A 22,663-nucleotide genomic window follows, 5' to 3' on the forward strand; every position below is an offset into this window, starting at 1 on the left:
CATCTCAGAAATCAGACTCTGTTTTATAATCAAGTGTCATAGATTATGTGCCAATTTTATTTTCTCCTGGTTCTAGAATAATCAATACACAATTGTGCATCTTTCCATAGAGCCTGTTTAAGATTCACTGAAATAAGGTAATATATTTATCCCATGTTATTATCGTATCAACTTCTTAACTGGTCTTTATTCCTTTCAACTTTCTTTGTAATATATTGTTGTCCGCCTACGTCTCCTAAATATCACTGATACTATTTAACTCCATGGTTAAGGTCTTACATAGTCCTTTGTTTCTCAATATTTTTAGTTTTAAACGTTCTCCAGCACTTAAATTCCTGTCAGTGTCTGCTGCTACGTACCACTCCCCCGACTCTTCATTAATCTGGCCAGAGGAGTCTCACAGCTGCTGCCTGCCCCCCAACTTTCACACCCATTCCCACCTCCATTCCCACCTCCATACCCTCCATCTGGTGACTCTTCTCTGAGAGTCTCCCTTTTTCTACCTAAATACTGCTTATCTTTATGGATTAGATTCAGTTTTAATAAATTATTCTATTAAAATATTTTCATTTTGAGAAAATTTACCAAAAAAGTTACATTAAACTGCTCCTGCATATGTTCAGAACATATTTTAACATTATATATACATATATATGTTATATATATGCTATACATATAACATATATATAACATTATATATATATATATATATATGCAGCAGGATTAAACAATCTCAGAATTTGTTCTTTTCTGATTCCATGGAAAATGTATGCATTTAATCTTATTTTCTCACCTAATGTCATAGCATCAAATAGCCGGATGATGGCTCTCTTCATGAATTCATTTGAAGTTATCTGCCTCCCTCCTTGAATCAGAAGAGGGCGTATCATTGCCTCTTTCCTTCCATTATGATGTTTCATGTGTTTTGGACACCTGTCTCTTGTGGTAGTTGCCCCTTACCTTTGTCCTCTTTAACATTCATTTCTGAGAGCCATATACAAAGTCTCAAGCCACATGTTAGCAGGCCTACCAACCTCTGGTGCCAGTAATGTATCCGGATAGAGCCATTGGCTGGGAGTAGGCAGGAAGCTGGCAGAGGGATGGAGAGGACACCTGTTCCCTTGAGTGATGTTTTTTCCCCGATGAGCAGGGAAGAATGGGCCTGTGTCTGATTTTCACATTCTCCTAGTATCTATAGTAGGAGGATATTCAAACTTTTGGAAAAATAAAATTTGAATATTTTATATTCAATAATGTATATGCATTATATTTCTAGATGAAATAAAGTATCAGAGGACTAACTTTAAATTAAATTAATTATAGGATTTATTTTAATAAAAACCAATATAGACTCAAGTGATTTGGATTATAGTACTGCTGTCCACTGAAAAGCGAGATTTGAAGTTTATAGTATACAGACTGGATGGAATGGTGCCAAAGTTACTTTGAACAACTAGCCTATGTTTATGTGTGATAATTATTTATGCAGCAGATATTTAGTAATGCAAAATGATAAAACATCAGAATGCTAGTGACTTAGACTTCTATCAACCATGTCATGTAACCTTAAAAGAGACTCATTAACATATTTTAAATATCGGTTATCTTTTAAGTAAATACATGCATATTTCTTTATTCATGAAGCTTGCCTAATCTTATCAATGCAAAACTATGTAAATTATTGTTAAATAATTTAATACCTTCATATCTGATTCCTTTTCTTTATATTACATCTACCCTGCCTTTGATAAGATCTAACTCCTACTCTGCACAAACTGTCAGAATCCAATCACTTCAACTAACTTAATCGTTCTTATTTTTGTTTCCCTCAATCACAAAAATTTCTTGAAAATAGCGTTAGGGATGTTTTGAAATTATTCTTTAAAAGCTCAGTTGGAGCTATCCAAATTTAAACACTATACATGTTGCCAAAACAAATATGATTCAACTTACAATTGATATAATTTGTCCTTCCTTTAACTCAGTAACTGATACTGTGCCTGCAGTATACTTTTCTAGATTAAAGGGTCAAAAAGATCATTGTCTTAATTTGCTCAAACCAATAAGAGTTATATACTGATTTTATTTTTAAGGGAAATGTATTGCCATATTTACTCTGTTTGGTGGGTCTGAAGATGAATCAGAGCTATTATGATGAACGTTGAAGAAAATAAAAATAGACAGTCTTGGAAAAGGCTCTATGAACAGAAATGCTTTCTGCTATGCTGGAAATACCAATTAGAGAGATAGTAACAAAAGTGAGACACATAAAATCTTTTTATATCTACGATTATTCAAGATTAGCCAAGATAACCCCAATCACTTAGGTACATATACTCATCGTTAAATAATATCTCAAACACACCCAAAGAGGTACAAAGTGGGTCAAGAGACATTTATCTGAATCCCCTCCTGCATAGGCAGATCTATATAAGTGGCTATGACTCTTGTAAATATTTGCAGGAGGGGATTTTATAGGTGTAACAATACACTTGACAAGCAAAAATGATTACAGATCACATTCTAACGTTCAGATATAAATGTTTCTTCTGTACGTCTATCTCCTAAATATAAAGACAGGAGAATCTCCTTCATTTTGTCTTCACTCCAGCATCAAACTAACATTCTAGTTTCTACAAAATGATGGATCACATTTCATAGACAATTACCTTTGTGTTTGTGGAAAATATACCCATTCTAGGTGAGGTTGCTTACTTTAGTGGTTTTGGTTTCTCATGAAGCCTCTCTCCTTGGCTTGCAGATGGGTGCCTACTTGCCGTGTCCTCACGTGGCTTACCCTATGCACACACTCCCCAGTGTGTCTCCCTCTTTTCATAAGGACACCAGTCACACTGGACTAAGTCCCACCGATATGACCTCATTTAACCTTAGTTACCTATTTAAAGACAAATCTAATTCAACCTCCCAATACAATTACATTCTGAGGTGTACTGAGGTTTAGAACTGCAACATTTGAATTTTGGGGAGGAACACAATTCAGTCCATAACATGAGGGAATTTGTGGAACGATTTATAGTTGATTATACTAACAGTATTTTCCTTTTGGTTTAGCCATGGTATTCTCTACTGTAAGTTAAAATAATTGATGGCGTTCTCTGGGACCAGTAACTTTTTAATTAATAATTTAGGTGAAGTGCACATAAAATTAGACATCTAACCAGCAAGATCTTGAAGGAATGGCTTACCTAACAACAACATCTTCTGGGGAAGAGGATCAAGGAAGCCCTGGAGCTGAAATATGAACCCAAGATGGGACATGCTAGGGGAACACTATCAGCTATTAAGGTGTAGATAGAGGAGGGTACTGGCTATCTGAGAAATGAGAGATTCCTCAAGATATCCTTAAGTATCTTGATACTGACATTTGAGAAGGAGATTCCTCAAGATAATCTGATAAAGGAGAGATAAACTAGGTCTGGCCATGACCACATGAGCCTGGAGCAGATACGTATTTGCACACTTAGCCCTTTGATCCATCAATTATTCACTCTTTCTCCGAGATCTTCAACCTGGATCTCTCTAGCTGCTTGAAGGCATAGGCCAAACTTTTGTAAAAAAAAATGATATCCCCTAATACTGTGGTCCAAAGTCTAAAGGTTTATTTCTTTCTCATAGGTGTACAGATCAGGACTGCTACAAGACTACATGTATTCTTCTAGTTATCCAGGTTCTTCCTTCTATCTTTTTGCTCTACCATCCCCTAGAGTCAGTAGTATCTTAGAAAAAGGTTAACCACCAGCTTTCCAACTGTAGTTGCAACATGATGTTAGTTCATACTTCCTCTACATTATGAAACACAAAAAAATGAAATAAAAACATGTCAGACTTTGATTACTTATTGGTCAATATTATCAGTCAGTTCTTTGCTGAACTAGATAATATTTGAACACAGGAAGGCTATTTCCTCAGGGTTTCGATTTGTTTCGTTTTGCTATTTACAGTGAAAAGGCGATAGTCACAATGAACATTCAAGTTTAGTCTGCATTATTAATATTTTTCCCATTACTATCTTAACTCCAACAACTGCAAAGTGAAATCAAACCTCAGTTCATAGCATTTGCTGATGTCTGTGTTCTAAATAGTTCCAACCCAGTTGATTTCAGGCTACCAAAGTGACATTACTGGATGCAGCCATAGGAGGGGAAGGACACTAGAACACCATTATATAGTACTTCCAACATAAATGCATAGGTAATATTCAGATGCAGTAAAATAACTAAGAAGCAATGATTTTGAGTATTACATTAAAAATATAATCTGTATCATTATAAGTTTATATCATTTATTTTTAAATACGCTTGTGTTTCACCGTCAGCTCATAAAATTGTTTAAAATGTAAACAACCATTTCTTGCAAGCCAGTACAAACCAGCTCTTGCACGTGACTGCTAATGGGCACCCTCATTTCTCATTTACTTGGTCAAAACTTGTTCAGCAGCACCATATTTGAATTCTAGTTTATGGGAAGGAAGAAACGAAGGAAAAGTGGAAAGCAAGAGAGCATATGGAGGTCTTCCCTGGTGGCGCAGTGGTTGAGAGTCCGTCTGCCGATGCAGGGAACACGGGTTTGTGCCCCGGTCCGGGAGGATCCCACATTCCGTGGAGCAGCTGGGCCCGTGAGCCATGGCCGCTGAGCCTGCACGTCCGGAGCCTGTGCTCCGCAACGGGAGAGGCCACAACAGTGAGAGTCCCATGTACCGCAAAAAAAAAAAAAAAAGAGAGCATACAGGACTTGCATACATCACTTTTCATGATATTTTACTAGTGACAGCCGGGTCCAAAGCCAATGCAGAGAAAGCAAGGTAATATAGTCTCTAGATCAGTAGGTTATTATTTAAAAAGAAAGTGTACACTAGATCCTGGTGGTCAGGTGACTATCTATGCCATCATCCTCCCTTCTGACCAATCCCCTATCCATATATTCCTTCCTATATATGTGCACATTGAAAACACTTTTCCAAGGGCACCAAACTATAGACTCAGCAATTTCTATCTTTTATCTTGACCAAAATAAAATCTTGGGCTACTGCACATTTCTATTTGTTCCAGTGATGCTCCTCTTGGCCCAGCGACTTACACACTAATAAACAAGTAATTTGTGCCCCAACCCTTAATGTATAATGGTACCCTAATACCATTATGTTAAATTAAGAACAGCATACTTGAAATAATACATTCAATTGAAGAAAAAGAACTCTAGGATTTATACAGTGGCCATGGGTCCATAACACTGCTGAAATCTTACTATGCAGGCTAACATTTTCCTGTCTTGGAAGGGAAATACATCCTGAGTTAGGCCCTCATTTCTTCCAATTTAAGGAAACTCCCCATCAGTGAAGTTAGCTTTTCATTCCAGTTGATCCTTCATAATCTTAGCTTAGATTTTCATTCCAGTTGATCCTTCGTAATCTATCATTCTCCTTGGCCATATCTGAGATGGGCATTGGAGGCCTCTTGAGGGTTGCCCAGTTTCAGAAAATCAATCTCCTTGATTTTTAGTACAGGTTTGTGAGCCAGGGGTTGCTTTAGAAGTCTGGGGAAAATAAACATTTTTATGTACCTGTTTTTTAAATTATTAACATTAGCTCCATCACCAATATCAGAAACATGGTCGTACTCAATCTCCTTCTTTACCTTCAACTGAAAATAATTATTGCAACAGATTTCTAATTGACCTGCTTAATTACGTATTCCTTCAGTATGTTCTTCAAATTATCACCTGAGAATTACTTTCTGAAATCTAAGCCTGCTAATGTTGCTTCTCTTGATAACTTATCAATTGCTTCCCATCATCTGCTGAGTAAAACACACATTCCTCAGCATGATATGCAATATTGTTTAGTTCTCAACTCTTCAACCCTATCCTTTCTGGCCTGATTGATTTGCTGGATTTCCACACTCCAGATAAAGCAACCTGTTGGCAAAATTTTAACTCCTTGAATACATATGGCATTTATTCCACATCCCATGTGTTTTCACATGGGTGAAAGTCTACCTTGCCTAACCTCCACTCTGTTGATATCTATATATTCATTTTTCAAATCATAGTTCAAGACTTCCTCTCTGATATATTCCCTTCAAATAGGGTTAACTACTCCCTGCCCTGGGCTACAATAAATACCGCATAGACTTTCCGTACTGCTCTTATCATATGAACTAGTTTTACCAGCTGGAGTGTGAAATCTGGAGAACTTGAATGTTTATACATCCTTACATTTAACATAACATGTGATACGATTTTTGTGTTCAAAACATTAACTGGGGTAGTAAAGAATAATGGCAAGAACTTGTACCTGATAGTAAGATAAACATTAGTTTGTTATTATTATTATTATTTTGGCCACACCACACAGCATGTGGGATCTTAGTGGCCTGACCAGAGATAAAACCTGCGCTGGCTGCACTGGAAGTGAGTCTTAACCACTGGACCGCCAGGGAAGTCCCTATAAGCACTAGTTTAAATCCTGATTTTTCTACATCTAGCTTTGTAACCTTGCATAATCTAATTAACCTTTCCAAGCTATAATTTGTACATCTGCAAAATGGGAATAATGATAGAATTGATCACAGTTAGGATTTAGTAATGTGATCTTCATGAAGAACTAAGCACAGTGCCTGGCCTACAGTAGGTGTCTTATAAACATTAGATTGTACTATTTCTGTTGGATGGATTAAAGAATTGGCCTATTTTTTTATTTTTCCTTTTTTCTTTTTTTTTTCACACACACACACACGCTGTATTTTATTTTTACAGGAGATAGACTGACACCAAGCATTGTAAATGGGTGACCGCAACAAAAGCAACAATGCTGCAATTAACAAACACGAAACACACTCAAACTATGTCATAATATTGACATTCAGTCCAGGGATCCTCCACTGTAACAGCTCCTTTACTTTGCAGTGAAAACTGATTTGTATATTTTTTGCCTCTGAGTCCTTGTGGGTTTTTGGGTTTTTTTGTTTTTTTATTCAAACAGAAAGTCACAAAAATTATAATCATCCTCATCAGTTCACTTAGATTTAGAATTCTTCATATATAAGGCCATCCCAGTATACCACTTAAAGAGATCTAGTTAAATACCACCAAGATCTCATTATAACTGACAAAATTGCTCTCTATATTTCTACAACCATCCTATAATATTATGGGTTAATTCAAATTACAATATGAATTTCTAATAGTTGAGACATGTTGCCACTGTATTTATTATTGTTGGATATATGGTTTCCAGAGGGAAGCAGATCTTATAGACTGAGGAGTAGTAGGGGAAAACAGTTTTATACTTGGTAGGATTTTCATAGTAATACGGGAGCTGGGCTGCTTAGGTGGCTTCCACATCAGAAACTTATGTTCTAATACTGATTTTTCACTTTTTATCGTATTTATCTTAATGCACATTTATGAGTCATAAACATCTTATTTTTCTCTCTGAAAAACAGGGTTTTTTTCAGGGCTGTTATGAGTATTGTGAGGGCTACGTAATGAGTAAATCATTAACATGTATCTTTAAAGCATCCCAAGGAATGGATATTTCTGCAATCTCAGGAGGCAAGAATTGTAAGGCATAAAGGCAAAATAGTATTGCTCTTGCATAGTTATTTCACAGTGACTGTCAAACAGCTCATTAGCTCTGACCAACAATTTCCTTTTTCATTTAAGCGTAGTGAGGCTAAATTATTTGTGCAACCCTGGTCATAGCTACTAACCTGCCTCTCATTGCTGTTTCACAGCTTCCTTCCTTCCTGTTACTTTAGCATGGTGGCATAAGCTATCTTTATCCACCCACAATTTAACTTAGAGCAGACAAGCAAATCTAACTTGATTTCTAGAACAAGGTCCAAAGCACCTTATTACTGTATTTTCCCCCCTTAATAGCTCAAAACAAAGAGTAGTCATGGAAATTAAAGGTCAGACCTTTCTCTCCATCTGAGGTCTTTACTATAGTCCCAGAATGTATTAAACAACAACAAAGAAAGATCCGCAAAGCAATTCGACAGAACCTATTTCCCATCCCCAACTTCATAAGAACATGACTACTGGTCTAACCCAGCAAACAGATGATGCTCTCGATGAAAAGACAGGCCCTTTGACCCTGGGCTAGGCTGACACAGGTTGTGTTGTTCTTCATTTTGGAAGGACAGACCTGAGTTGAGACTTTTCCTTGGAATGGTTGGGTGACTGACCACAGTGATAGAAAAGAACCACGTTAGCAAGAGTATGGTCATTTGTCTTTATTGAATCCTTAAGAAAAATCTTCACGTCATCAATTTGCTTCAGGGAAAATGCATGCCTTATGTGTGATTTCCACATGTTTCAGCAGGTATTTTTAAAACAAATTACCATATTTAATAATATTAGGAACTCAATCATAATCATAAATCAAATGATTGGATGAAAGATTATGTTGACTAACTCCTAATTCAAATCCACATAAAATATTTCCAAGGAAGAAACTTTGTTGATGTGTCAGGCTACCCAAGTTTCTGACAGCTCAGATGTGAAAATAAGTAGTTTCATGTGGTTTTTAGAAAACTGTTGTGTGTGTACATGCACACGCCTGTGTCTGTGTGTGATAGTAGTGACGGTAGTCATCTAAGTTCTTTTTAGCTCCATGTTTGACAGGAGTGGTTGAATTCCAGCAAGTATGTCATGAAAAGAGAAAAGACTACCCCCATATCCTATTTCAGCTGTCTAGTTTAAAGGGAGATGGTAATATCCATTTGTTTCACGAGCTGAATTTTATTGCATAGCCTTGACCCTACATCTCGCTTTCTAAATTTGCGAAGTGGCACGTATTATTGAAGAGAAATTTGTGCCCAATGCGTATGACGAGTCATCTACCCAACACAGATGCCTAATTAGGAATAAAAAAGAACAAGCACAGGAACAAAGAATGAGAAAGTCCATAAGTTCCAAACAGGAGATACCTGAAACTGCATGAAAACTATAAGAAGTCAAATGAACGTGGTTATCTGTCTCAGGGGGTGGGTTTGGGGAAAACACTGGATAAAACAAACACTCTTCTTCAGTTTATCTTCATGTTCACTTGAAAATGTCAACACTTGTTATAGTTCTAGTTACAGGAGCCAAAGATCTCTCTGAGTGACTTAGAGCCTTCCTTAAAAGAGCGCTTAATTTCCTGAGGAATCAAAATATATTTTCTTGGGCTTCCCTGGTGGCGCAGTGGTTGAGAATCCGCCTGCCGATGCAGGGGACACGGGTTCGTGCCCCGGTCCGGGAAGATCCCACATGCCGCAGAGCGGCTGGGCCCGTGAGCCATGGCCGCTGAGCCTGCGCGTCCGGAGCCTGTGCTCTACAACGGGAGAGGCCACAACAGTGAGAGGCCCACGTACCGAAAAAAAAATATATATATATATATATTTTTTTTTCTCACATTAATTTCAGAAGTTCCACTAATTGAATTACACTTAAAATACTTACAAATAGCGCTTACTGAAAGTTTAATATGCCCTTTGCTAAACATTGCAGACATCTGCCTTATTTGATCCTTTCTATCATTCTATCAGATAAGGACTATAATTATCCTCATTTCAGTCAAGAAAACTGAGTTTCGGGAAGGTTAAATAATTTGCACCAGGTCAAAAGTAGCTAATTAGTGACAGATCCAGATATTAGACCCAGTTCTGTGTTAACTTCTATTATAAAATGCAGTATTGATAAAAACAGTGGGAAATAAGCAAAGAAAATATGCAAAGGTGCCTCAGAGTTCCTAGGATGACAACTGGCTCTAGGAGGATATCCAAACCTCTGAAATGAAATTGAAGTTAATCTCTGTACATAACTCTTTATGCCACACTGTGATTTCTGAATTTACTGAAACTGACAGTGTACTTCCCAATTCTGAAAACAAGCAATCTTTCCAAATGTTGAAGATGTACTAATTAACTGTGTTAATTCTGTGTCTGAAATTCTTTACATTCTTGCCTTTAAATGACAATTAGATGCCAGAAACGCTGTGTAGCAAAGTATAGTATAGTGCTCAAAAGAATTCCAGTATCTTTGAAAATAGCCAAGGGTCATCACTAGCTGTTTTTAACCATTGGCAATTGCTATCTCAATATTTGTATAAAGTCAAGAATCTGTAAAAGATTTGAACAGTAGAAAATATGTTTATTAGAAATATTTCTTCCCCTAAATCATTTTTGGGTAGCTGGAAATGTGGCCCTAACCTCCAGTGCTTTCATCTGGAGAAAATTTTAGTGTGAAGCCTGTTACAAGATCGAGTTATATGACTTGCATGTATGATTACAAAGCAGTGGGGCATCCAATTAAAGACTTCCAGTGGGAGGAAGTAATGCAAACCTATAATGATGAGGTGCTTTCAAGGATAGATTGAAAAGTCAGGCACACACAGAAGTGAATTTAGACAGCGGTATTTCTTTGAGGGTATGAAAAAATGAAATTCTTTTTTTCAAGAGTAGAAAGTCTTTTTTGCAGGGGGATGGGGATTTCTAGCTCCAGTATACTTCATAAAATATATATATATATATATATATATTTTTTTTTTGCGGTATGCGAGCCTCTCACTGTTGGGGCCTCTCCCGTTGCGCAGCACAGGCTCCGGACGCGCAGGCTCAGCAGCCATGGCTCACGGGCCCAGCCGCTCCGCGGCATGTGGGATCTTCCCGGACCAGGGCACGAATCCACGTCCCCTGCATCGTCAGGCGGACTCTCAACCACTGCACCACGAGGGAAGCCCTCATAAAATCTTTAGTCGCTCTAAATACTCCCTCTGATGGTTAATTTTATCTGTCAACTTGATTGGGCCATAGGGTACCCAGATATTTGATCAAACATTATTTTGGGTGTTACAAGGTGCTTTTTGGAGTGTGATAAGGGTGATTTTAGATAGATTAACAAGTAAATTGGTGACCTGAGTAAGGCAGATTCCCCTCCAGGATGATCCAGTCTACTGAAAGACTAAACAGAAAAGGCTGCACAGGGAACTCTACTCAATACTCTGTAATGGCCTATATGGAAAAGAATCTAAAAAAGAGTGGAGATGTATATATATACACATAACTGATTCACTTTGCTGTACACCTGAAGCTAGCACAACATTGTAAATCAACTATACTCCAATAAAAATTAAAAAAAAAAAAGGAACAGGAGGCTGACCCTCTCTCTCCCTGAATAAGAGAATTCTCCTGCCTCACAGCCTTGAACGGGGACGTGAGTTCTTTCTCATCCTACAGCAACCTGCAGACCTTCAGACTTGACCTGGGGTATTGTCTAAAAGTCTTACCAACCTCCATAAGAGCGTGAGCCAGTTCCTTATAATAAATCGCTCTCGGGCTTCCCTGGTGGCGCAGTGGTTGAGAGTCCGCCTACCGATGCAGGGGACACGGGTTCGTGCCCCGGTCCGGGAAGATCCCACATGCCTCGGAGCAGCTGGGCCCGTGAGCCATGGCCGCTGAGCCTGCGCGTCCGGAGCCTGTGCTCCGCAACGAGAGAGGCCACAACAGTGAGACGCCTGCGTACCGCAAAAAAATAAAATTAAATAAATAAATTGCTCTCCCTCTCTCCTACGGGTTCAGTTTCTCTAGAGGACCTGGATTAATGTTCGCCTTCTATAAAAGATTAATTTTGTATAAATTTTCATTATGACCTATCCCACGTGCAAATAATAGATCCTGCTTCTAAGCTACTGTAAGGAACTGGTAGAAATAATGTATTACAGCAGATTTGTAATGGGATAACATCAATTAGCAGAGAAATTAGCAGAGCAGTCTCTTGAAAACACCCAAGGTTTAAGAATTATGAGACACACAGGGATACAAATGTACAGATGTGAAGTCACTTTTTTTTTTCTGGCCACGCCATGTGGCTTTTGGGATCTTAGTTCCCCAACCGAGCCAGGCCACGGCAGTGAAGGCGCCGAGCCCTAACCACTGGACCACCAGGGAAGTCCCAAGAATCACTTCATCTTGGTTTGCTGAGTACATTTTGCATAGTAACTTTCTGTCAGTTATCTATTGCAGCAATACAAACCACCCCAGAACTTAGTTACATAAAACATCACGAGTTATTTACGTTACTCACTTATATGCAATTTGAACAGGACTCAGATCAGTTCTCTGCTTCTCCTTCACAGCTGTGACTCAGCCGCAGGACCTACTTGCCATGTAGCCGGCTCACAACGCTGGCAAATTTGTGCCGACTGATGGCTAAGGGCTTGGTTTTCTCTATTTTGGCCTCCCCACGGGCTGCCGTGGTCTCCTCCTCTCACAGGGAGGAGCTAGGTCTCAGGGGCAATCGCAAAACAACAGGAAACAGAATCCACCCGTTTTTCAGCCCTGGCTCTAGAAACTAGCATAGAATCGCTTCAGCCGTATACTGTCGGTTAAGCTGTCCATGAGCCTAAATTTAAGGATGAAGCACGTAAACCTCCTGATCAGGGGGAGGAATGTCAAAAGCGTTTTGGAGTCGTGCTGCTTTAAAACTGCCGCAGTATGCCCTCGGGCCACAAATTATCTACATTCCCTCCACGTGTAACACATACCCTCTTTCAAGACCCTAAAACACTTCATCCCATTACAGAATTGGTCTCAGGCTCAAAAGCCCAGAGTTTCATTAACTAAAGCAGGTCCAGGTAAGACCAGGGTGCAGCTGAAGCTCCTTGGGCTTGGCTTTTCAGAGCCTGCTCCTTGAGTATGGTTCTGCTAATTTGAAGACCTGGGACCTAAACAAGTTATTTTCTCTGTAACACACATGGCACAGAGTAAGGCAACAGGCATAAGATACTTGCCGTGGATAACAGGCACACAGCAGTCACTAGTATATCACAATTGTTAAACTCCAGGCTGGGCCCATTTCCATTCTTTAGGCCTTTGATAATTAGGCCTCAGTGCGGCTCTATAGGAATTCTCATCCGTGGTTCTTGCCCCTTCTCTGAGCTCACGAGTCTGCCCTCCGAATTCTTCTCCACCAGCTTCCTGCCCATAAAAGTTTAGGGATCCAAAGACGTCTTTCCATTTTATTCTAAGCTGGAGTTATTTGGACCAGGACAGTTCTCTTAAAAATTGTGTGGGTTTTCCGTGAACGTAATTAGGTTCTATTAGGTAAAAGCCACAACTTCAAGTCTTTTTGCAATAAGTCCTTGTCTATCTTGGGTTCCCTGCTGAACTCCTCTGAGACAACAGGTTTAAAGCTCTTAGAATCCCCATTGTTAAATGGAGAGGATTTGGAAAACATGCCCTTCTAATTCTCATAAGCCTTTCTGTCTACGTGAAAGGGTTTCTGAGTTACCATCTCATTTTTTTCTGAGATATTAACCAGCCTATGGTCCCACACCGAATCAGATTTGGGGCAACAAAGTATTTACTATTTTGAGAATTTTTTTGTCATATGGAAAGGCCTAGAAAGAGAAAGTGTTTTATTTTTGAACTTAGCAAATTCTGGCTCCTTTATACTTAAGTCCCTCACCCTGCACCTTCTCGCCTCTTGCATTTTTTTCATGGATGCCAAGAAGCAGCTATGTGAGATTTTCAATATTCTCCTAAATCACTGAATGTATTAGGCTCATTTCCTGTTTTCCACATTTACTGCTGGAGACAGGTTGCCAACACTTGCACCACTGCATAATGAGCCCCATTTCTTCCAGCTTCCAGTGGCATTTCCTTCATTTTCCTTTAAACTGTCATCAACAACCTCCTGAATAACCTCTGAGATACATCACTAAGACTCTCCTCAAGGCTTCTCTGGCTTCTACCTGCTTCTCAAACCAATAACACATGTTGCTTTTTGTTATGGAATCACCCCCCAACCCCAGGTGGAAATATCTGTATCAGTTATCTATTACTATGTACAAAGGAGCCCCAAGCTTGGTGACTTGAAGCCATAATAACTTGTTATTTCCCTCAGAAATGTGCAAGTTGGGGAGGGCTTAGCAGGGAGTTTCCCTTTACTCTTGAATACAAGAGTGTCAAAGATTAGGGGCCATCTTTTAAAACCTTCACAATGCCCAGATTAAAAAAACTATGAAAAAAAGCTGTTTACTTTAGAGCAATGGGATGATACTTTTGAACAACACAATATAACTGATAGTATATTATTAAAATTTTGAGATGAGAAATGATTCAGACTCGAGGAATAAACCTACTTGAAAAACTTACAAATCTTGGACAATGTCAACTTATCATGTCAAAAAGGATTAAAAACAATTGACTTATAATTGAAAGGAGGGAATATAATTTTGAAAGATAGGGAATTGGATTCCAGACAACAAATAAACTAGGGGATAATTTTCCACTTCTCCTTTTGAAGCTGCATAACCATAGATTTCCTTCTGCTATTCTCTCCAGTAATTCCCTTCTCAATGGACATCATCCAATATCCTCACAACAGCACCATCATTCTTCCTCTATTTCCCCTTTTTACCAATTCCCCCAAATTTCCCTTTTTGTTGCTTGGTTGTATGACTTTTGAACTAAGTCACCTTTGCTTGTTATTGGTTATATCTCTTTTGGTTTTCTCAAGGCCTTTGACTATATATATATATATATATATATATTTTTTTTTTTTTTTTTTTGCGGTACACGGGCCTCTCACTGTTGCGGCCTCTCCCATTGCGGAGCACAGGCTCCGGACGCGCAGGCTCGGCAGCCATGGCTCACGGGCCCAGCCGCTCCGCGGCATGTGGGATCCTCCCGGACCGGAGCATGAACCCGTGTCCCCTGCATCGGCAGGCGGACTCTCAACCACTGCGCCACCAGGGAAGCCCGACTATATTTCTTTTATTATCAATCTCCTTTTTTTGTTATGAGTTTTGTTGGTTTCTCAAATGAATCTACCCTCACATTTACAGACCTACTTAAGTTACAGAGTTTACCGAACATGGGAGAGCCCACCTAGCTTTCCAATTCTGAAATCAATTTAAAAGTATTTCAGTAGAAAAACAGTGTTATACAGCCCACAATAATCACAGCGTTTCCTTTAGTGATCAAAAGCACTGATATTCAAGATCTAAATCATTCTTCAGCAGGTAACCAAAAAAGTCCCAGAGGTGTTAATTGTACAACCAAAGGAAGGAACTATGAGATTCTTATCTTACTCGAAAAGAAAACTTCCCAATACTAATTTCATTTCTGGCTTGCCATACGTAAAGGAAGGGTTGACTTTGTGGGTTTAAGCTGAAATTTAGAAGAAGGAGAAATACTTTGGTATGAATATGCCAGAGGACAGGCTCAAAAAGCATTGTAAGTTTAAAAGTATATTTCACTGAAAAACTTTAAAGGAGAGAGTGGAAAAGGCAGGGCAGAAAAGGTTTTATCCTCACCCAAAATGAGACAGAATGTAGACTTGATTGTTGAAAAGAGTCAAGTTTTATCAAAATGAGAAATTATATCTCGGTTTTTTCAATCATACATACTTTCCAGAAACAGACAGCATTTTATGGTTAAAAAAGACCTTACAGATTAAATGTTCTCTGTTCTGTAAAATGATCACGTAGGATTAGATTTCCAATGAGAAGTCTAACTATAATTGCCTACGGCTGCTTAAGAATTTCATTAAGAATTCCAAACACTGCAGAAGTAACTTTCAAACATTTTCATTTCTGCTAATATTGTGATTCTTAAAATAGATGAAAAGATAAATTAAAATATTTTCCAATGTTATAGGGATTTTCAGTTTAATTTACTTACAGCTAAGTATTGAATCAGCTTCCAGAAAAAGTATCTTTTTCAGTGACTCATTCAGAATGGATTACCTAAGAAGCGTTTGATATTTCAGAAATGTCCTTAATATTTAGATGTTACAATCCTGACTTTAGCAGATTTTTACCTGGAGCTACAGCAGACACCATATTGGCCTATAGCAACAATGATTTTGACCCACCTGAAAATTATTAGTGAAGTCTGTCTACCATATCTCTAAATGATGGCAAAAACAGGCTCTGCAACATTGCAAACATTTTTTTTTTAAGTCAGTAATTCTGTAAATATCTCAGTCTTTCATTTACAAAAGAAGACTTCTCGCTATGTCTAGTCTGTCTTTTCTCACACATGCAGTCCCTATAAATACATTAAAAATTCTTATTGGTATAGAAACAAAACAAAAAGGGAATTTTTATTATCTTTTTAAAAGAGACTATGAAAGTTTCATTGCCTGTTACTTGACTAGGAATTCATTTATGAATTATGTGGATTCTTTAGCTTGTATTGGATTATTTGACTGTTAATTTTATTTACTTTGAATTACCACTTTGGAAAGATGTGATTAAATGCAAATCAACAAAGGTTTTAGTAAAGGCATCAACAATAAGAGTAACAAGGAAGACCTGTCTCTCCTTCCACACATCTGTAAGTCATTACCCAAACCTACAAAATTACATCTATCTAACCAAACAGGCAACGTTTACGTAAAACATTAATTTTCACCATTTATACATTACTTAACACGTATGTAAAATGGCTAGTGTTACAGTGATGAACATCATGAGTGCACTTCAGCTAACTCAGAAGGGAGAACGCCCAGGCTCGAGTCACTCAATGAAATGAAAGGTGACATGGGATGACTTAGCTTGGTGTTCCCATCCCCAATCTCTCTGCTCCAAATCTGTGCAATTATTTTTTGCCTGCATCTGCGGTTCTGAGCTATTTACAGCTGGAATTGGTCTTTGCACATGCAGAAACTAGAAGACGGACAAAATACCTCAAAATAAACCAATAAAAAATTTACTGTCGAAACTAGAAATTAACCAGAAAATCTAAGACTCATTGGTGAATATTTTGGTTCCTGATTATTTTTCTTCTTTGACCAACTGCCTTCCTCTTTTGCTATTTTTTCCCTATGGATCTTGGTTATGAATATATATATATATATATGTGTGTGTGTGTCTGTATATATATAGTTTGAATTTTGTCTTATTCCAAACTCGGTAATGACTTGTTCTCTGTCTCTAAAATGCTTAGATAATTCCAGATTCTATTTCTATCTACTTTGTTGACTGACTGACGAGAACTCAGCTTTATCAATGCATCTCCCTATTTGTGCACTGTCTCCCTTCGGTGTTCCTCATCCAGACCCCTTCTTGCATAAGAGCATCCCCTTTATATCAGCCTGTTTCCTTAATGGTGAGGATGTTTGCTCTGGTTTGTGATAAAAGACATCTTTCTCAATTTTGTCTAAATGTCAGTATCTCATTGTGATAAGCTCAATTCTTGGAGGAAAGAGATTTTGCTTATTTTTAAGCAAAAGTTTGTTTCTCAAAAGTTACCCATTTTGCTTATCTTGATCAGTTGTTATTAACACTGGCTGTACAACAGAATCACGTGAGAAACTTAAAAATTACTCATGCTAGTGTCCCACTCAAGATGAATTAAATAAAATCTCTATTGGTAAACCCTGGGCATTGCTATATTTTATATACCTTGTGATTCTGATATGAAACATGCATTGAGAAACTAGTCTAGATTTATGTGATTCACACTTACTCGTATATAAAAATCACCTGTGGATTTTATCAGACTATAGATGCTAATTCAGAAACTCTGAGTTGAAGCCTGAGACCCTGTATTTCTAAGTTTCTAGAAAAGACTGCTGGTCCATAAACCATACTAAGAGTAGCAAGGGTCTAAATGAAAGTAGTTAACTACCTAATTATGTGATTATAATTAACATAATGAAGAATTTAGGACTTCTTTGGTGGCGCAGTGGTTGAGAATCTGCCTGCCAATGCAGGGAACGTGGGTTCAAGCCCTGGCCCGGGAAGATCCCACATGCCGCGGAGCAACTGAGCCCATGCGCCACAACTACTGAGCCTGCACTCTAGAGCCCACGAACCACAACTGCTGAGCCCACATGCCACAACTACTGAAGCCTGCACGCCTAGAGTCCGTGCTCCACAGCGAGAAGCCACTGCAATGAGAAGCCCGCACACCAAAACAAAGAGCAGCCCCCACTTGCCACAACTAGAGAAAAGTCCACACGCAGCAACAAAGACCCAATGCAGCCAAAAATAAATAAATAAATTTATATTAAAAAATGAATTTATGGAACAGATACTGCTTAAATACATGTCAGATGTGTTCTTTGGGCTATAATAAAATATTTTAGGAGACTTTTTGCCTATGGTCACCTGAAAACATCATTACCCTTGATGTTGCCCTTGGTAAGTACTTTGTTTTAAATTATCCCGTTGAATAATTATCATTCTCTTTTTCTCCCAAGTGTTCAGGATTTCAAGACATTTCTAAAATAGAAAAAGAATCTAATTTGATTATTTGATTTGGTTAATCCCTAAATAGGAAGGCATTAGTTTGTGTGAGTGTATGTATGCAATGAACTAGCCAGATAGGACTTTGTGTCTTATTTGAACGACCGCCATTTCCATATACCATCAATCGCATCTCAGAAAGGAGATGACATTCCTGTTCCGTGGCTAGGCAGGTAAAGAGGAGACTAATCCACTCGCTTTGGAGTGAGCCTCCCTCTTACTATTGCCTCACATCTTTCTTATTCTTTCAAGTATTAGAGATCTCTAAGATATCAAAGGATTTAAAACATCTTGGAAATATCTGCAACTGTATGAGTGGGTGGTGATACAAATGTGAAACCATGGTTAAAGATATCAGTTTAGAAAATTAGAAGAATAACTAAAGTAGGCATCAAGCTTGAAATCTAGAGATGCTTTGTTAAAGGAAAAAAGTCACACAAGTTCGTTCATCAATATTATTAGGATTCACGACCCACTGTATTTTAAAAATGTAGACTCTTGACCGCCCTCACTCAATCTTGTCCTTCTTTCTGCCATCAGGTAGTACTCTCTGTTTTTCTGAGAATATTTACTGTTAATTATTTTATCCCATTTTTAATTCCTTACTTCTCCCTACTCCTTCCTACTTAATGCTATCCAAATCATCTCTGCCTTACACTCTCTTTGTATGAGTAGAAACCACTAACCTTTATAGACTATTTACTACACGCCAGATAATGTCCTATGCCCTTTATAGGTGGTAATCCATTTAATCTTTCCCCAAATCTTGAGAGGTAGGTATTTTTCTTACTTCACTGCAGGGGAAATTGAGACGCAAAGTGGTTAAGTAACGTTCCCAAGATAATACTGCTTTTAAGTGACAAACTCAGACGCAAGCCCAGGTGGTCACTTCACCTGCAAAAGAGATCCTTATAGCACTTCCTCATAGCATCACCGGGATTACTGCATTCATACCCAAACAGCTCCCTGAGCAGAACACTCCCTTTCTTTCTGTCTGTCCCAAGGCCCAGTCTGCTACCAGGCAGTTAAAATGAGGGAAGATCCCAGCTTAACAACAGACTACCCTTACCTATGGTTTACCATATGTGAGGTTCCAGTCAAAATACTTTACATGTATTAACTCAGTCTTCACAGCAAGCCCTTTGAGGAAGCATTTTTATCTGCACTGAAGGTGAGGGAATGGAGGCACTGATGGTTGAAGAGCCTCACCCCTACCCCAAGTTCACAGTCAGCAGCACAGCAGAATGTGGACACAGGCTGTCAGGCTCCAGAGGTGGTGCTTTCAGCCACCTCGCTTTTCCCGCCCTGAAGATAATGAGAATATGTTCACCTCCTTGTCTTGTGGGTCAACCTGACTAACTCTTTTCAAAATATCACAAAGCTCCCACAATGCCGCTTAGTGATTTATGAAAGTGCAATTTCATCTTCGAATTCAGACGTATTTCCCACAAGTAGGCCCCCAGGAATTATACGATACCTGTTTGCATGCTGTTATCGCTTCTTTAAAATTCTGACCACATCTTGAGTAAGGAAATATGGATTTAAGGTAAATAAATGCTCTGCAATCTTTGTCAGTCAACCTTGAGACTGACGGGCTGAATAAATGTTCAATTACCATTTTTATAAGCAATATAAAAAGTGTCTGTTCAAAGTTTGGAGGAGTCAAACAAGCACTGCAGTGGTCGCGACTGCACACAGGGGTTTGGTCTGGAATTAACACCACTTCACGTCCCGCTCATGTATCCACCACAGCCACGCCCCTGCCAGCACAGACTGCTCTGGGTGCAGATCGCTCTGTTAGTACATGTGCCCTTAAACCATGTGTTCATGTCTGACTTCACTTTACACTTATACAAAGCTCATTTTAACCGAAGCAGAGGCAATTAACCAAAGATGTTCTATTCAATTTCATTTTTTTTCCCTTACACTGGTATGCTAACTTAAATAGGGTATAAGTGACACCAGTGTATAGCCATAGACATACCTATAGGTGCAATAGAGTGAGTTTAAAAAGCCTTTCTCAATTCTTTGATTTCAAAATAAAATCCGGTGTTACTTTTTCAAAAACCTTAAGAAAAATAAATTTTAATAGAGAAGTCTGAAACTTACTGTGAAAACAAATTTAAATTATATTTAGAAGAACATGAGATATTTTTATAAACAAACACAAAGACATATGTATAATACTTAATTTCACTAATGAGCTAGAACCACTTCAGAATATCAGAATCTATGTTTGAAAGAAAATGTTTGAAAAAATTATTTTAACTGTATCTTTTCCATCTATAATGACTGATAATTATATATACATTAAAATGACTCAATTACCCATACAAAACATTGTTTATTTTTTATATTTACCGATTTCATAATAAAGTTTGTTTGAAGGAATAACAACTTTAACTGTTCAAGAAAGAATTATCTTTACTTTCAGATAACTGGTACTATGGAAAAATTATAAACTAGATTAGTCAAATGCTGACACCTAAATACGAAAAGTTTGCATGTGAAATACGTAGTGACTGACTGGTTTTTACAGCAAATAGTTATCTTTCTCTAATGTTAAAGAATAAGCTTTTTTGTCTCAGCATTTTTCTTCCAGCCTTACGGTACTTTGAACCCTCTAATTTATAATCAGTCAGAAAAATAGCCACTGCTACTGAGTAATAAAATTTTGTCCCTTCCTTCCTTCCTTCTTTCCTTTCTTTCCTTCCTTCCTTCCTTCCTTCCTTCCTTCCTCCCTCCCTCCCTCCCTCCCTCCCTCCCTCATTCTACAAACATCTTACACTATGCTAGTATTATTTGGATGGCTTAGTATACCATAAATTCTATGTAAGTGCATAAACGTATAAAGCTGAGCATTCTGAGTTTTTGAAAAGAAATGAGTCCAAGTTCCTATTAAAAGTCTTGCTAGGGGCTTCCCTGGTGGCGCAGTGGTTGAGAGTCCGCCTGCCGATGCAGGGGACGCGGGTTCGTACCCCGGTCCGGGAAGATCCCACATGCCGTGGAGCGGGCTGGGCCCGTGAGCCATGGCCGCTGAGCCTGCGCGTCCGGAGCCTGTGCTCCGCAACGGGAGAGGCCACAACAGCGAGGCCCGCGTACCGCAAAAAAAAAAAAAAAAAAAAAAAAAAAAAAAAAATTCTTGCTAAACTCTCATCACATATAAGCTCCATAGTAACCAGTATGCTCTGTGTTGTCCTGGTTAAGGTCCGTGTTAGAGGTTCATGGGTTTACTCTTAGGCAAGTGACTTCATTCCTCCAAGCCACATCTATAAATGGAGAATAACAGTATCTCTCCCTTCTGGCTGTTAAATATATTACAAACAATACATAGGAATTGCTTAGCATATGTGACAAGAGCCTCCAAAATTTTAAATGCTATTTTTTAAAAATTAAAGAGAGGGGACTTCCCTGGTGGTCCAGTGGTAAAGAATCCGCCTTGCAATGCTAGGGGACACGGGTTCGATCCCTGGTCAGGGAACTAAGCTCCCACATGCGATGAGGCAACTAAGTCCACGTGCCACAACTACTGAGCTCACGTGCTTCAACTAGAGCCCACGTGCCGCAAACTACAGAGCCCACGTGCCCTGGAGCTTATGCGCCACAACTAGAGAAGAGAAAACGCGCACGCCACAACTAGATAGAAGCCGGCGCACCACAACGATAGAGAAGCCCGGACACTACAACAAAGAGCCCACGTGCCACAATGAAAGATCCTGCATGCCTCAACAAAGATCCCACGTGCCGCAACTAAGATCCCAGGCAGCCAAAAATAAAGAAATAAAATAAATAAATACCAAATAAATCTTAAAAAAAAAAGTAAAGAGAAATATCAAGAACCTGAAAATCATGACTGCTAATCTGTGTTTTAGGAAGGAAACACCTGGAGCCTTGGTTATCAGTATTAGGATGGTTTTTGTTGGTACTATAAATGATGGATTCAATTATCATAAGAATAGCTTTCAACCATTTAAAACTGTCATAATTCTATTTACATTATTTCCTAGGTATGCTTTCAATGTAAGACTATTTTGAAATAGTCTTATGGACTGATGGAATCCAGCTATTATTCATCTAAATGTTATGTTCCCACTAAACTTAATTTTGATTAATTTGATTAATTTTGATTAATTTTGATTATCTGAATTGGTTCTTTATAGACAGTCCAGAGGAGACAAAAACTAATCTAGAGGATCAATAAAACAAGATTTAATTTTATATTGGATTTGAGTTACAATGAGGTGTTCTGATACTATGAAAACTTAATTCTTTTTAACATGAAGTAATACATAACAGTTCTTGGAGGCTGTCAGCATAAGGATATGAATCTCATTGTAATAATCTGCACACTGTACTCATTGTGTAGGGCCCAAATGAGTAAGAACTGATGTTATAGTTTTA

At 38.4% G+C, this 22,663-nt stretch overlaps 1 long non-coding RNA gene across 1 annotated transcript in view; it reads right to left on the bottom strand.

The window, feature by feature from the left end:
- Window positions 1–12,211, bottom strand: part of LOC137223071 (uncharacterized) — a 114,710-nt gene extending 102,499 nt beyond the window's left edge. Inside the window, exon 1 of the long non-coding RNA XR_010942707.1 lies at window positions 12,088–12,211. This is a non-coding gene — a long non-coding RNA (uncharacterized lncRNA). The remainder of the gene's footprint in view (window positions 1–12,087) is intronic.
- Between the last annotated feature and the right edge of the window lie 10,452 nt (window positions 12,212–22,663).

This window comes from Pseudorca crassidens, chromosome 4 (assembly GCF_039906515.1).
Source record: "Pseudorca crassidens isolate mPseCra1 chromosome 4, mPseCra1.hap1, whole genome shotgun sequence".
Classification (NCBI taxonomy): domain Eukaryota; kingdom Metazoa; phylum Chordata; class Mammalia; order Artiodactyla; family Delphinidae; genus Pseudorca; species Pseudorca crassidens.